Source organism: Megalobrama amblycephala, linkage group LG7, assembly GCF_018812025.1.
Source record: "Megalobrama amblycephala isolate DHTTF-2021 linkage group LG7, ASM1881202v1, whole genome shotgun sequence".
Lineage (NCBI taxonomy): Eukaryota > Metazoa > Chordata > Actinopteri > Cypriniformes > Xenocyprididae > Megalobrama > Megalobrama amblycephala.
The window spans coordinates 8361660-8376723 of NC_063050.1; the positions used below are offsets into that span (position 1 = coordinate 8361660).

The 15064-nt window shown below is 36.8% G+C and overlaps 2 protein-coding genes and 1 long non-coding RNA gene across 3 annotated transcripts in view; all 3 read right to left on the reverse strand.

Moving 5' to 3' along the window:
- The window catches only part of LOC125271224 (B-cell receptor CD22-like), a 1156500-nt gene that overhangs the window by 402178 nt on the left and 739258 nt on the right, over window positions 1-15064 (reverse strand). The window lies entirely within an intron of this gene.
- The window catches only part of LOC125271198 (hemicentin-1-like), a 987774-nt gene that overhangs the window by 382481 nt on the left and 590229 nt on the right, over window positions 1-15064 (reverse strand). The window lies entirely within an intron of this gene.
- Window positions 807-7140, reverse strand: LOC125271312. The gene is made up of 6 exons (XR_007185547.1): window positions 7031-7140; window positions 6847-6949; window positions 6635-6740; window positions 5675-5854; window positions 1304-1492; window positions 807-1158 (listed from the first exon to the last, which is right to left on the reverse strand). It is a non-coding gene; the product is annotated as an uncharacterized LOC125271312 (long non-coding RNA).

The following is a 15064-nucleotide window of genomic DNA, read 5'->3' on the forward strand; positions in this document are numbered from 1 at the left end:
TTATTATTAAGAGAGATTTAATATCTTTTCAGTTGATTTCATCTAAGGCTGTGGCAGAAGTCAGTTGTTTCCTTCAGTAATTCTGCTTGTTATCATCAAGTGTCTTCAATAATCGAACAATCATCACTTAATTAATCACTTAAGTATCTACTTAACTCTAACACTGCTTTAACACCCTGCTGGTGGTTCCCATATGAACACAGAGGGGTGTTAATTTAAGACTGTGAATTTACTGTGTTGTGTAAGTTGCAAAGCCATGTCCGCACACCTCCTGCACCACAAGGTGTCACTGTGTCCTCAAAGCTTCATCTTTGCCACTCTGAGCTCGATTGCTATAAAAATACACCCCGCTCATTAGCATACAGAAAAAGAAATGTAGAAATAAATAAATGTGAAAATAGATAAGTGTATAAATACATAAATAAATAATGAATTAACTAAATAAATAAATTAGGATATAAATAAAAGTGGAAATTCATGCATAAATAAACATAAATAAATGTGAGAAAAATACAATTATACATAAATAAGTAAACAATTACACATTTAAAAATAAAATACACATTTTCTACATTTATTTATATATTCATTTATATATATATATATATATATATTAATTAATTTATTAATTAATTTATTTTTTTTAATATACATTTCGTTTTACATTTATTCATTTATTATTTCGGCAGCTTTGGCATTCCATCACGAACCACCAAAATGCAGATTCAGCTCAATGAGCAAACGAGGATGATTGGGTTATTACTGCTATTTGTACATATTAACTATTTAAAATGTATTAAATATAATATTATTTATTTATTTTACAGTTGAAAATATAATTTATTTTAATGTTTAATGTAATGCTATAGGGGGTCAGGCCTCCTCACAAACTACACCCATTGATCATGTTTGTATTTCAGCACAAGATCACCTGCTGATGATGGTGATGATGAGGATGATGATGATGATGTTGTTGTTGTTCTTGTTCTTGTTCTTGAACCCATTTATTTTTCTCATCGGTCCTGATTTGGTATATGCAGCCTGACCACTGTCCTTTACAAAAATACTTTACATTTGCTGCATATCCTCTTTCATATTTGCATTTGATCGTGACGACTCCTCCTGAATATCCCGTCACACTGATGGAGCTCACGACTCCTACAACAAACCAGCATCAAATACACTTTAATATATTTATGAGACTACACAGAAATGAACTTTCTTCAGCAGTCAGTTGAACATCATGAAGTGAAGTGAAAGACTCTCCTGTTTTTAGTGATTTACTCTGAGTTCAGATTCTTACCAGGAATCATCAGCAGAGTGAAAGTCAAGATGATCTTCATTCTTCTCTCTTATTAAATGATCTTCTCTGTTGTCAGTAGATTCAGTTCTTCTGAAGCTCTCGATGTGTGTTCAGATGAGTTTTGAGTGTTTCTTTCCTGGTTACATGTTTAACATGAAGTGCTGAATGTGACAGAGACGCCCACTTCCTCTGAGAGAGAGAGGTTGAACAGATCTTTATTACTTTAAACCCAATATTTACAACAACATTGTTACCAGTTTCATTTAACCTCAACCAATTAAAAAGTAAAAAATAACAACCCATCATCAATAACACATAAAACCTCATTAATACCCCAAATTTCTAAAAAACTCTCAACATCATTAATCAAATTATAATATGAAAATTCAATTTTTATCCTCCCTTTTACCATACATTTCAACATTATTTCTGCATCTATTGAACCAAGTTCCAACTGCTTATTTTTCCTTGTTTTCCACACTGCAAGCTTTGCTGTACCAATCAAATAATTTAATAAACACACTTTTCCTCTATCTACTACTTTATATTTAAGTCCCCCAATAAAAACTTTGTGGGAAAAATCTTCACCAAAACCCTGAAACCAAGCATCAAGCAACCTAAAAAGACCTCCGAGTCTCAAACATCTTAAGAACAAATGTTCTACAGTTTCTTCATTACTACAAAACCTACACTCCCCCCCAACTGCTGGATTCAGGTGTGCTACATGTCTGTTCGTAGCTATCGCCCTGTGAATAACCCTCCACTGCAGATCAGCTGTCCGCTTCTCAATGGGAGGTTTATACAAGGCTCTCCACCTATCCCTCACTAGGAAGTCTGGCTCCATTGTCTCTGTCCATTTTGAAAAACTCTGCATGCTGAGTGAGTTCATGTGAATAACTTTCACTGTAATATAATATAATGCTTTTTTCGACACAATGTCCAGCTCTTCCAGCTGTGGAGTCTTGAAAGACAATATAGATCCATCACGTTCTTCTTGTTCTCTACTGACAGCAGGAATTATTTTTAATTTTGGAAAGACTCCTTTCAGCTGTTGTGCGTTTCCTCCAGCAACAAGATTTCTGTAACTGCTTGGCAAAACCGCAAATATCTCCTCTCTCAATTTTGAAGAAATTCTTGATGAGCACAAACCAGACAGTTCTTTAAAAGTATCCACTGAACTCCATCCACCATTATCCAGTAAATGTCCCAGTTTAGTGACTCCATTCCTTACGAGAGTTCTCCGAATGTTTACTGATGACAAAAATCTGGTCTGAATCAATGGATTATAAAACAAAGGTTCCTCATTAACCCAGTCTCCAAGTTCATTAAAATTTCTCTCCACTTTCAAGACTTTACTCCAAGCTTGTAACATTGACTTGTAAAAGAAAGTGAGATTGTCCAGCCTTAACTCATCCATTTTCAATAAAAACAAATGTTTATCTAGTCCAAGACCTTCAATATTCTGCAGGAATACACATGCAGTCTGTGTCCATGCTAAATCTTCTTGATAGAGCAATTTCTGTACTGCTTGCAGTCTGAAAGCAACAACTCAGCTCTTTACATCCACCAGACCTTGACCTCCTTCGTGGACTGGTAAGTAAAGTACAGCAGCCCGAGTCCAGTGTTCACCACTCCAGAAAAAGTCTACAATTTTCCTCTGTATATTACAGATCAGTTCATTTGGTGGTTCCAGAACAATAACTTTATGCCACAACGTGGAGGCTGCCAGATTATTTGCCACTAAAACTCTCCCTCTGTAGGATAATTGTGGTAATAGCCATTTCCACTTAGACAATCGAGCAACTACCTTCTCCAGTACTCCCTCCCAATTCTTCTTTTTAAAACTTTCCTTACCTAAAAAAAAACACCTAACACTTTTATACCCTCCCTCCCCCAAATCAATCCTCCTGGAAGTTTTGGAGGTCCGGTGTCTCTCCACCGGCCAATGATAAACCCCTCACTTTTCTCCCAGTTAACTTTAGATGAGGAAGCCATCTCATATTGCCTAATGCTTGTTTCCAAAGCAGTTACATCATTTTGTCCTGAAATACAAACGGTTATATCATCAGCATAAGCAGACATATACACTTTAAAAGTTTCCTTTACCCCTGCAACTGAAAAACCACACAAATTTCTCCTTAACTTACACAACAAAGGTTCAATTACAAGGCTATATAGTTGTCCAGAGAGAGGACAACCCTGTCTAATACCTCTTATGACTGTCACTGGGGCACTTATTCCTCCACCACCCTTAATCAGCACTGATACATCAGAATATAACAATTTTACATATGAAATAAATTGATCACCGATTCCAAAACTTAAAGGCAGGGTAGGTAAGAAATTTTGTTCCAAATTTGTTTAAACTTTCTATATATATACATGCATAATTAAAATGTAAGAACTCTGGTAAAAAGAGTATAAAAATCGAGTGACTCTAGACCGTTTAATCTGTATTAAACACAGCTCATTATTTCCATCCGGGACGAAACATAGGATTGGCTTAGGCGGCTGTCACTCTCTCGCAACCATGGCAACCACCCTTTTGCCACACATGACCTGCCCACTTGCGCGCGCACGTTTGATTTGGGGAATCCAAGAGGCACGGATCCTAGGAATACCAAAACAATGGCAGAGAAACAGCAAGCTAAATTCACAGTATCGGCCTATGCAGTTAGTGAAGGCAAACCAGGCAAAAAAAGGAAGACAGTAACAGTACAAGAAAAGGCAATGAACAAAAAGTCTTTGGATAAACAAAGAAATAAAACGCGAGTTAATATCGGCGTGGCTTTCCAGCGATGGCGAGAACTGAGGGAACTCAAGGGGCTGAAAAGTGACTCCTTGATGGCTTTATTTCTGCTGGACAGGTAAATCTTTCTTTTTGTATTTTGATCATACATATTTTTTTGTTTATTTTTTCATGAAGCATGTGTCATTAGCACACGTAGCTGCGTAATATAGCTAACATAACATTACTTAGCAAGCCGTAGTAGAGACGATAAATAATGATAGCTATAGTGTTGAATTGTGCATAATTTTACCCTCTGTCTAAGTCTTTTACCATGTTCACCTGCAAGTTTACCTGCACGTTTTTTTCGCCTTTGTTTTGTTTTTATATTCTCTACCTATGTTTACTGATGTCTTTATCTTGTATCTGTGTGTGTCGTACACACTTTGTTGTATGTGTGTGTTATTATTTTGTGTCTGCAATGCAGTTGTGAGTTGATATTTGAGTGTATGTTACTCTGTTGATCTGTAGAACAACGTATATGTTATGAATCTTACACGAAATTCATCTTCATCACAGTGTAAATGATGGTAATGGAAAAACGTGTATCATGCAACCTGTTTTTAGCTTTGCCTTATAGATAACTAGCTCGTTAGCGAATCAAAAAATATATATTTTAAACTTTACCAATATCAATATGCTAGCTTGATAGTGAGTACTAAAATACATCTTGTTTGTTTATCTTCATAATTTTAAAGTTATTTTTATTACATGTGATTCTGACATGATGTCACTACATGCACTGTGCTCCTTCCTCTCCGCTCGTCTCAGGTAAATAATGCGTCTTCCAGCTCAGTGGTCGGAGTCACACGTTCATGCGTTTTGGGGGCGTGGCTTTGGAAGGAGCCCAGAAGGGAGGGGGTGGAGTGAATGGAAATAATGAGCTGTCTTTAAAACAGTCGTGAGAGGTCTACAGACACTCGATTTTTATACTTTCTTTTTCAGAGTACTTACATTTTAATTATGTATTGATATATAAATAAAGTTTAAACAAATTTTGAAAAAAAGTTTTTTATACATTTTTTTGCCTACCCTGCCTTTAACACTTTAAAAAGATAATCATGATCCACCCTATCGAATGCTTTTTCTTGATCTATTGACAAGACACCCAAATTAGAATCATTTATGCAACCATAATCAATCACATCTCTTAAAAAAAAAAACAAATTGTCCATTATTGAACGCTTTGGTATACAATATGTTTGATCTTTATGAATCAACATATTTAAACAATTTTTGAGCCTATTTGCTATAGATTTTGATAATATTTTGTAATCCAAATGTGGCGGGGGTTCGAGGGCAATAAGGACTTTTATTTTAAATACAGTGGAAATTATAAGATGTCAAACTCACTCCGACTACGCCACTTTGGGAGTTTCACCCAAAGAATTAGAATAAACCACTTATAGTTGTTTACACAGATTCGTATCACTAATTAGAGTCAGAGACATGGGTAACAGTACAAAATTATTTTATTGACATCATTAAAAACAATATTAAAAACAAACAATTAGACATTTGTCCCAGCCACACAGGCCACTTAAGATTCTTAGAACAAGTCGAGGGCAGGGGCTAGAGCTTACCAGTAAAAACGGGTAATCAGACCACACCACCTGTAGGTGAATCACTGCACTTTACTGTGTCCACACGCGCACACGCACACACACACACACACACACACACACACGGTGAGGTGGTCACTGCACACTTGTGAGGGATATACCACCACCTAAAACCAGTCCTCTGCCCCTGGTGCTCAGGCCCTGCCGAGACAAAAGTGATCAGAATCAAGCACACAATCACTTTTAGAGACTGGGTAGTGCAACTCAACCAATCAAATAACACAAATGAATGTTGGTAACAAATGATTGCTTAAAGCAAGAGTCAAAATTTCAACAAAATACAAGTAAACAAAAAAGAAAAAAAAACAGAATAGACTTTAAACAAATGATATAAATCACAAAACAAAATCTAACGCCACTGGGGGAAGCAAATCAAATAATAAGTAAAGAATCACAAAAATATAATCAAAATTAGAGACAAAGGTAATTCAAACCCCAAAAACAATACAGCAATCTAATGCAACTAAAGAAACAAGCAGAAATAGACCAAAGAAAGTCACAAAAATATAATAATTGGAATTTAAACTGAAATGATTCAAGCTTCAAAGACAAAAATAGTATTAATACAACTGAAAAGAGCAAACAAAATATAGATATAAGATATAGATATATATATATATATATATATATGTATATATATATATATATATATATATATATATATATATATATATATATATATATATATATATATATATATATATATATATATATATATACAAGATATAAAGCAGTCAGAAAAGAAATTAACAAAGAAAGAAAATTAGAAACTGGAAACAGGACAGCACTGCAGCCATAACAAACGCGGAGCACCCCGAATAGATTGCAGTTACGGCCGTCACAACACCTATAGATAAAGCGAGACTGTTACTCTGTTAGATATATTCTCTCACCATCATATGCGTGTGCATGAATACTTACCAATTGCAGGGATTAACGTTTCTATAAAGAGCCAACAAATAGAGTCTTTTCAAGCAAACGCCGGTACAGAAAACAGCGACCCAGCAAGTGCATCTGGTTCTCACAGCTAAGAAAAGGGGTTGAGTTAAGAACATACTCAATTTAATCAGCGCGCTCCTGAATGCATACGTCGCTTAACGCGGTTAAATAGGAATTAACAGCATTCGACCTACCTTCTTCGATGTCTACACCCACTACATGTAAACAATAATAAACGACATTGCAGCAAAACTCGCCGAGTCCAGGTAGAACTGCTCTCCAACCAAGTTGCAGTCTCTAAAACACATTAGATAGAGTGTACGCCTCTCGTAAACACACAGGCCATATCAAACAAGATAACTAGCAGCGCGTTCTTACCGTGTCGAGCACTCACATCCAGTTCCGGGAAGTGACGGAAGCGCGTTAACGACGCAACAGTTCCCCAAATGACGCATCCCAGATAACGCGCATGTTCCCGTTTTTATAGCCCAGTGACACTGCCAATAAGCTAAAACATTGTGACGTAAGCAACAATAACCCCTCCTGCCACACAAACATAATAAAGACACTGGCTTCCAATTTTTTAAAAATCCTAAATCTCCTTTTTTTGGTAACAGCGAAATTACAGCCCTTCTACAACTAACAGGAAGTACTTTATTTTTAAAACATTCAAGTACAACTTCATAAAAATCTTCCCCTAATATTTCCCAAAAATGTTTATAAAACTCAGCTGTTAATCCATCTATACCTTGAGAACGACCCATAGACAACTGCTGTACTGCTTCTGTTAATTCTCCATAAGTAATTATATTGTCCAAAGCTTTTCTTTTCCCTTGCTCCAACTGTGGTAGATCTTTAAGTAAATCATTTGCACTATCAGGATCACATGTGTCAGCACTATACAACATAGAAAAAAAATCCACTGCCAACTTCCTCATTTCACCCGGATTTGTTGTTATATTTCCATTTGGACAACAAAGATGATGCATCTGTTTATATTGAACAGTCTTTTTTTCCAGGTTAAAGAAATAAGAAGTTGGGGCATCCATATCCTTAATGGAACAAATTCTCGATCTTACCAGTGCCCCTTTCACATGTTCTTGTAACAAAAGTCCAAGTTCTTTCCTTTTCTTGTTTAAAATTATCCCATTGTTCTGTACTCCTCTGTTATTTATCAAGTCCTCTTCCAAACACCCAATTTCATTTTGCAAACTTTGTATAGTTATTTTTCACATTCGTAAAAGTATAAGCAGAAACATTTTGACAAAACTCTTTAATTTGTACCTTACCCACATCCCACCATTGACTAAGGTTTTCAAAATCACCTTTTCTTTCTTTCCATTTTTCCCAAAACAGCTTAAAACTGTCACAAAAAAACATGTCTTTTAGCAATTTTTCATTAAAATGCCAATAATACTTAGGTCTTGAAGATTGCTTTATATTAAAATCAAAAGTGATCAGATGATGATCAGAAAAACCATTTGGCAATATTGATGCATTCATTACCCTATTTTCCACCATCTTACTTAAATAAAATCTATCCAGTCTAGCCCCACTAACCATATTTTCTGCTACTTTAATCCATGTATATCGTCTTATTCCTATATTCCTTCTTCTCCACACATCTATTAAATCATATTTTCCCATTATATTGGACAGAGATTCACCAGAGTGACCATGTGGCTCTTCACCATTTCGATCAATTAAAAAATTTATTGTACAGTTCCAGTCCCCTCCTAACACTAACCAAGTATTGTCATCAACTTTTTGAAGCGCTTTATCTAATTTACCAAAAACTCTTACTCTTTCCAACCCATTATTTGGAGCATACACATTCACTAGAGCAAAAACATATTCCCCATACTGTACTTTTATTAATAGTACCCTTCCTTTTTCAATCTCCTCAGTATATAAAATATTAACATTTAAGCCTTTTTTAAATAATATGGCTACTCCTGCACTATTGTTTGTCCCATGACTTAATACCAAATTTCCTTCCCACCATCTATTCCACTCAATTTCATTTTCATCATTGCTGTGAGTCTCTTGTAAAAAAACAATATTAACCCGATTTATATTTAAAAACTCAGATACTACTGCCAATTTACCCCTATCTCTTCCTCCATTTATATTTAAAGAACCTACTTTTAAGCTCTCCATAAAGAGGTTAAAATATAAAGTGGACAGAGACAGAAGGAAAAAGAGACAACATGTTATAAGGGTCACCCAGTGTGTTTTAACCATTACTTTTTAAAAATAGACGGCCCTTTATTTTTCCTCAGCTTTGTAACAAGTTTCTTCAATCTAAACCTCTTCTGTTTGCTTAATGCATCATAACTCACTGTGCGCTGTAGTACTTTCACTGAAACAACAAACTTTTCCACATCTGGGAAAAAATCTTTCACCTCAACCACTTTACCAAAAGTTGTATCCAAGAAATCATTAATCTCATCCAAAGAATACATATCCTCCATATTTTGAGACCCGATCTCAGAAATATCTGAGAGCATATCATCATCCCTTATTTCTTCTTCTCTAACCATCTCAGGACAACTCAACTCCTTATTAATTTCCACATTAACCACTTCATTCATCTGAACCTCACTATCCTTACATGTTTTTGATCCAAGACTTCCCTCCATTTCTACAGTTTTTTCAAAAACCTTTTTTTCCTGTCCTACACTACTACATGATGCGCCATCATTTCCCCCACTTTCTTTTCTTTCATTTAGAGTTGTTTGCTCTCCATTAGATTCGTTTCTGGCCTCTGAATCAACAGTAATATTCACATTGGGAGCCATTTGTTCCCCATTCGAGTCGTCTCTAGCTTCTGAATCAACAATAAGATTCACATTAGGAGCCGTTTGCTCTCCACTAGACTCATTAGCGGTAGGATTCGGTGCACTATTAGCGCTACTGCCAGCCTTATGTGGACATGTCGACCTTTGATGTCCAACATTTCCACATTCAAAGCACTTTAGACTGCCTGTGCTAGCATAGATCATATAGGTCTTCCCTTCATACGACACTCTGAAAGACACGTCCAATTCCGGTTGTTTCAAAAACATTGCCACCTGTCTCCTAAATGACATTACGTGTTTTAAAGACGTATTTTTGCATCCGAGCGGAATAGTTTTTAACGGACTAGCAAACTTTCCATACCATAAAAGTGCACGCTCAATTTCATCATCAGGGATGAACGGGGGCACATTTGAGATTATCACCTTTTGGGTTGGATTAACTAGTGGCGAAATAGTAACAAAAAGTCCACTTACCGAAATCCCGCTGCTTACTAGACGGTTAACCAAATTCTCCTCCTTTACGAAAACCACCACAGCTTTGTTCATCCTTGATGCTGAAGAGATGTTTTCATATCAAACTTGTTCTCCAATTGACAATAAAACTTCCTCCACCGCCACACTTGATTCAACCTCACACCTAACTCCGTGACGGAGTGATAGTGGCGCTGGCGCCTCTCCACCCTCCGGCCGAGACGCCATCTCAACGCCGTCAACACTCCTCCCGACGACGCTCCAAACAATCTACCAAACCAATCCAAACTACCACACTGTACTTCCTAGATTATCACTTAGTGATCCCCAAAAGTTAGAAGAAAGAAGAAAAAAAAAAAACATTCATTCACTCTCTCCACGTGAACACTCTCACAAACACCCAAACACTCCCAGCATGCACCGGAAGAGAGAGAGAGAGAGAGAGAGAGAGAGAGAGAGAGAGAGAGAATTTGAATTTTAAGTTAACCTTTATTATTATAAAAGATTTACTATTATTACAAAAAATACAAATGATTTATATAAACAAAAAACTTTTTTCTTGTCTTCCAAATTACCAGTTGTGCAGTGCCAGATGAAAAATTCATTAAAACCGACACATTTTTCTTTTGAGCTGAACTTTGGCCCAAAAATGAACAATTGTAAAGAAAATTCTTCACCCAGAGACAAGAACCAATTACTTAATAAACCAAAAAGATTACTTAATCATGAATACTGTACAAAAAGATGAAAAACTGACTCTTACAATGATGGAGGAAAATATATATCCATGGCCCTCCACTCATTCATTTAGGACAATTTCATAGTCTGCTCTCAAGTCCTTGAATATCTCTGCAGTTCACTGTTATAAAAAATGGATTGATTTCACACCACTTCTTTGGCTCAAATCTCACACATTACTTCTCAGGATATGTCCCAGCTTATTACACCCAGCCGCTGACAGTCGAGCTCACTTATATTCAGAGGACAACAGTCTTGAAGGTAAAAAGGAGTTCAAAAATAATGGCTCCTCTAATAACCAAGACCAGCAGGAGTATTAGATGGTCTTGATACAACAAAAACCTTCCAGGCCTCCAGCACAGATCTATAAAGACGGAAGATCCACCATTTCAGGCTCTTTCAGCTGCTCTCTTTTTCCTCTATTTTTTCAATACTTTCTAACTACAGTAAGTGTTATATACAGTGTTATATACAGTAAGAATATAAACCTAACAGATCACTCAGATCATCAGGATCAAGTCATTTAGAAATACCAAGGGTTCACTCAAAGCAAGGAGAGTCTGCTTTTAGCTGTTATGCCAGCCGCAGCTGGAACCAGCTTCCAGAACAGATCAGGTGTGCTCCAACAGTAGCCACATTCAAATCCAGACTCAAAACACATCTTTTTACCTATGCATTTGCTGATTGAGCACTGTGCTATGTCCGAACTGTTTGCATTTTATTTTATACGTATTATCTTTTTATTCTTTTAAATTCCTTTTCCTGTTTTTATTTCATTTTTAATGTATTTTATATCTTTTACGTATCATCTTGTTTTCTGACTTTTAATGCATTTTAAATATTGCTGTCTGGTTGAAAGAGCTGGGAGAATTAGGAAGAAAGCATTTGTGATTAGGTTAAAATTTGGTATTAACCATGGGGAAATTTGAGCTGTGGTGCATGGTTAAGATATCTCTGGATTACAGTCAGGACACTTTCCAAAGGGGGAAATTTCCAAAGGGGAAATTTGAACTGTGTTGCATAGATAAGATATCTCCGGAAGGGGGGATTAGGGCTGTGTGGTGCAGTTTGAGATGTCTTGGCAAAAGGGGAGATTGAAACTTTGTGTATCAGTTTGAAGTGCCTTAACAGGTAGCAGTCCTGTCGTGTGAGGAAGATCCATTCAGATCTGCTCTGATGGATAGATCCATTTAGATCCACTCTGATGGACAACAACAACAACAACAACAACAAAAAACTCCCTGAGACTTCCTAGCTCATCCATCCAGATAGCAAAATTCTCTGTTTTTACTGTTATTTCTATTCCTTATGTTCTATTTTTATTATTCTTCTTTATGTAAAGCACTTTGAATTACCATTGTGTATGAAATGTGCTATACAAATAAAATTGCCTTGCCTTGCCTTGCTTCTTTTGACAGAACCGCTTCTTTTCGCTCAAAAGATCAACCCTCACAGTCTTCTGAAGAAAAGTAACTGACTGACTGATTGATAAATAAACTACAGCTCGTACAAAATGCAGCAGCTAGAGTTCTTACTAGAACAGGAAGTATAACCATATTAGCCCAATTCTGTCATCACTGCATTGGCTTCCTGTTAAACATCGTATAGATTTTAAAATCTTGCTAATTACTTACAAAGCACTAAATGGTTTAGCTCCCCAGTACCTAAGTGAGCTCTAAATGCATTATAGTCCTTCACGTTAATTGTGATCTCAGAATTCAGGCCAGCTGATAATACCTAGAATATCAAAATCAACTGAAGGCGGCAGATCCTTCTCCTATTTGGCACCTAAACTCTGGAACAATCTTCCTAGCATTGTTCGGGAAGCAGACACACTCTGTCAGTTTAAATCTAGACTAAAAACGCATCTCTTTAACCTGGCATACACATAACACATTATCAATTTATATTTTCAAATCCGTTAAAGGATTATTAGGCTGCATAATTAGGTCAGCCGGAACCGGGAACACTTCCTATAACACCAGATGTACTCGTTACATCAGAAAAAGAATGGCATCTACGCTAATATTAGTCTTTCTGTTTATCCCGAGGTTTACCGTAGTCAACCGGATCCGGGCCGTATCCAGCTGAGACCGAGGACCGGCGCCTTGACACGACCACAATGCAGCCCTAAAGTATCAGCAGAGATCGAGTCAACTGGATCATCCACTGTGAAGACCTCATCAACACGACAGCCAGTGCCACAGTTCCTCAACAAACCGTCCATACCGGCGTGATGAATACGATCCTCAACTGGATGGAACTGAAATAAATACTTTGAATGTTGCGATCCTATCAGACTTATGATAGTAACCTGATTGTAACAAAGCACTGTTCGCCAGAGGAGAACTGGCCCCCCGACTAAGCCTGGTTTCTCCCAAGGTTTTTTTCTCCATTTTAACACCTGTTTGCCACTTGTTTGCCACCTGATGTCACCTGTTGGAGTTTGGGTTCCTTGCCGCTGTCGCCTTTGGCTTGCTTAGTTGGGGACACTTGACATTTGATATTCAACAGTATTCTTGACATTTATTCAACAGTGCTTTGATCTGCCTGCCTTGACACTATTATTTAAGAGCTGCTGTGCAGCAAAAATTATGTACCAGTTATCAATGTAAAGCTGCTTTGACACAATCTGCATTGTAAAAAGGGCTATATAAATAAAGGTGACTTGACTTTACAAATTTCTCTACATCAGGAAAAAATTCCCCAACATCAACCTATTATCTAGAAACTGATCAATTTCAAATAAAAGTATACAAGGAGAGATCCTTCTGAGGATCTTGAGAGTTCTCACTGTGAGTCCATATGCTGCACAGAAGCAGATTCATCAGGTCAACTCTTCTCTAACCCGCACTGATCAGCACTAGTACTTCAACACATTCTCATCACATTCATTGTCCTGTTCAACCACTAAATGCTCTTTACCTTTATCAGCATTATCAGTCTCCTCCTGACCTGTACAGAAGTAGCCTGAGCATCAGCCTCTATCCCTGGGCCAACATCACAGCATTCAAAGCACCACAAATTCACATAAATCACATATGATCCTCCTTCATGTTTTATTTGAAAGGAGACTGTAACCAATTTAGCACATGTACGTCTGCAAGATGTCTGTTAATGATCACTTCATCTGGAAAGCATCTGCTGTGTACAAACAGCTGATAGACATCTTTAAGATGTCTGTTTTACATACACTCTATCATAAACATCCTAAAGACAGCTTCTAAACGTCTATTTGACATCTGACAGGAACGTCCAATTGCAGATGAGTAAACACTCAAAAAATATGTCTTCCAGTGTAAACATGTACATCAAATAGACGTCTCTGAGATGTATGTGTGCTATCAGGGTACCATCAGGTGATTTTAAAAACATGTAAACCTGTCTCCTATAAGACATAACATGCTTCAATGCCAGGTTTTTACACACCAGAGAAATCACTCTGAAGTCTGAACAGACTCGCAATCCCGTCAAAGCGCAGTAATTCATGCTCTGATACGTCATCAGAGATTTGAAATCACTACTTTACTAGATGTACAGTATATGTAGCCCTGTGTCAGTCACTTGATTAATAAGATGTTATTAATTCTGGAAATATTCTTATGGCCTTCATTCTCTAGAACATCCTCCACCATCACTCTGTTCTCCAGCACACACCTAAAGCCACTGCACAGAGAAATGGATGGTGTCTCTGTGTGGATCCCCATCCTCCTATCCTCCTATCCTCTTACACTACTCACACTTTTCTCACAAAAATTGTATCAATACCAAACCATGCAAAAGAAAAAGAAAAAGAAAGAGAGAGAGAGAGAGAGAGAGAGAGAGAGAGAGAGAGAGAAAATGGTGAACATTCACAGTTTCACTCTTGCTCAACACTGCTCTCACCCACAACCTCCAGCATGCATGTGTGTATTAATAAAGAGGGAAGTCAAACTATTTCTTCACACAGGCTTCACATGAACACACAGACGCAGAACAAACGTGTGCAGATAAAACTCATGTTATTTTACAGAGATTGTCACAGAATAATTCTATTATTTAAAAGGCTTAGTTTTATGTTTTTCCAGAACTGTAACATTTAATGTTTTAACAGATTGAAGCTTTTTTTCAGTGTATCACCTTCATTTTAAAGATACTGACGTTGAAAACAGCAGCGGTTCCCATAGTAACTGTATAAACAGTGCAGACTGATTAATTTAGCTCTTAAATGATGTCATCTTTAGCTGTGCACTGATACATCAGTTATAGATTTATTGTATTTCTAGATTTACTGATTTGTATGTGATCTTTCTCCCCAGTGTGATCTTTAATAATTGTATCTAGTATGAGACAAAATGCTTTTGGCTTAATTAACTTTTTGCCTATTGCAGTAAAGAGAAAGAAAGAAAGAAAGAAAGAAAGA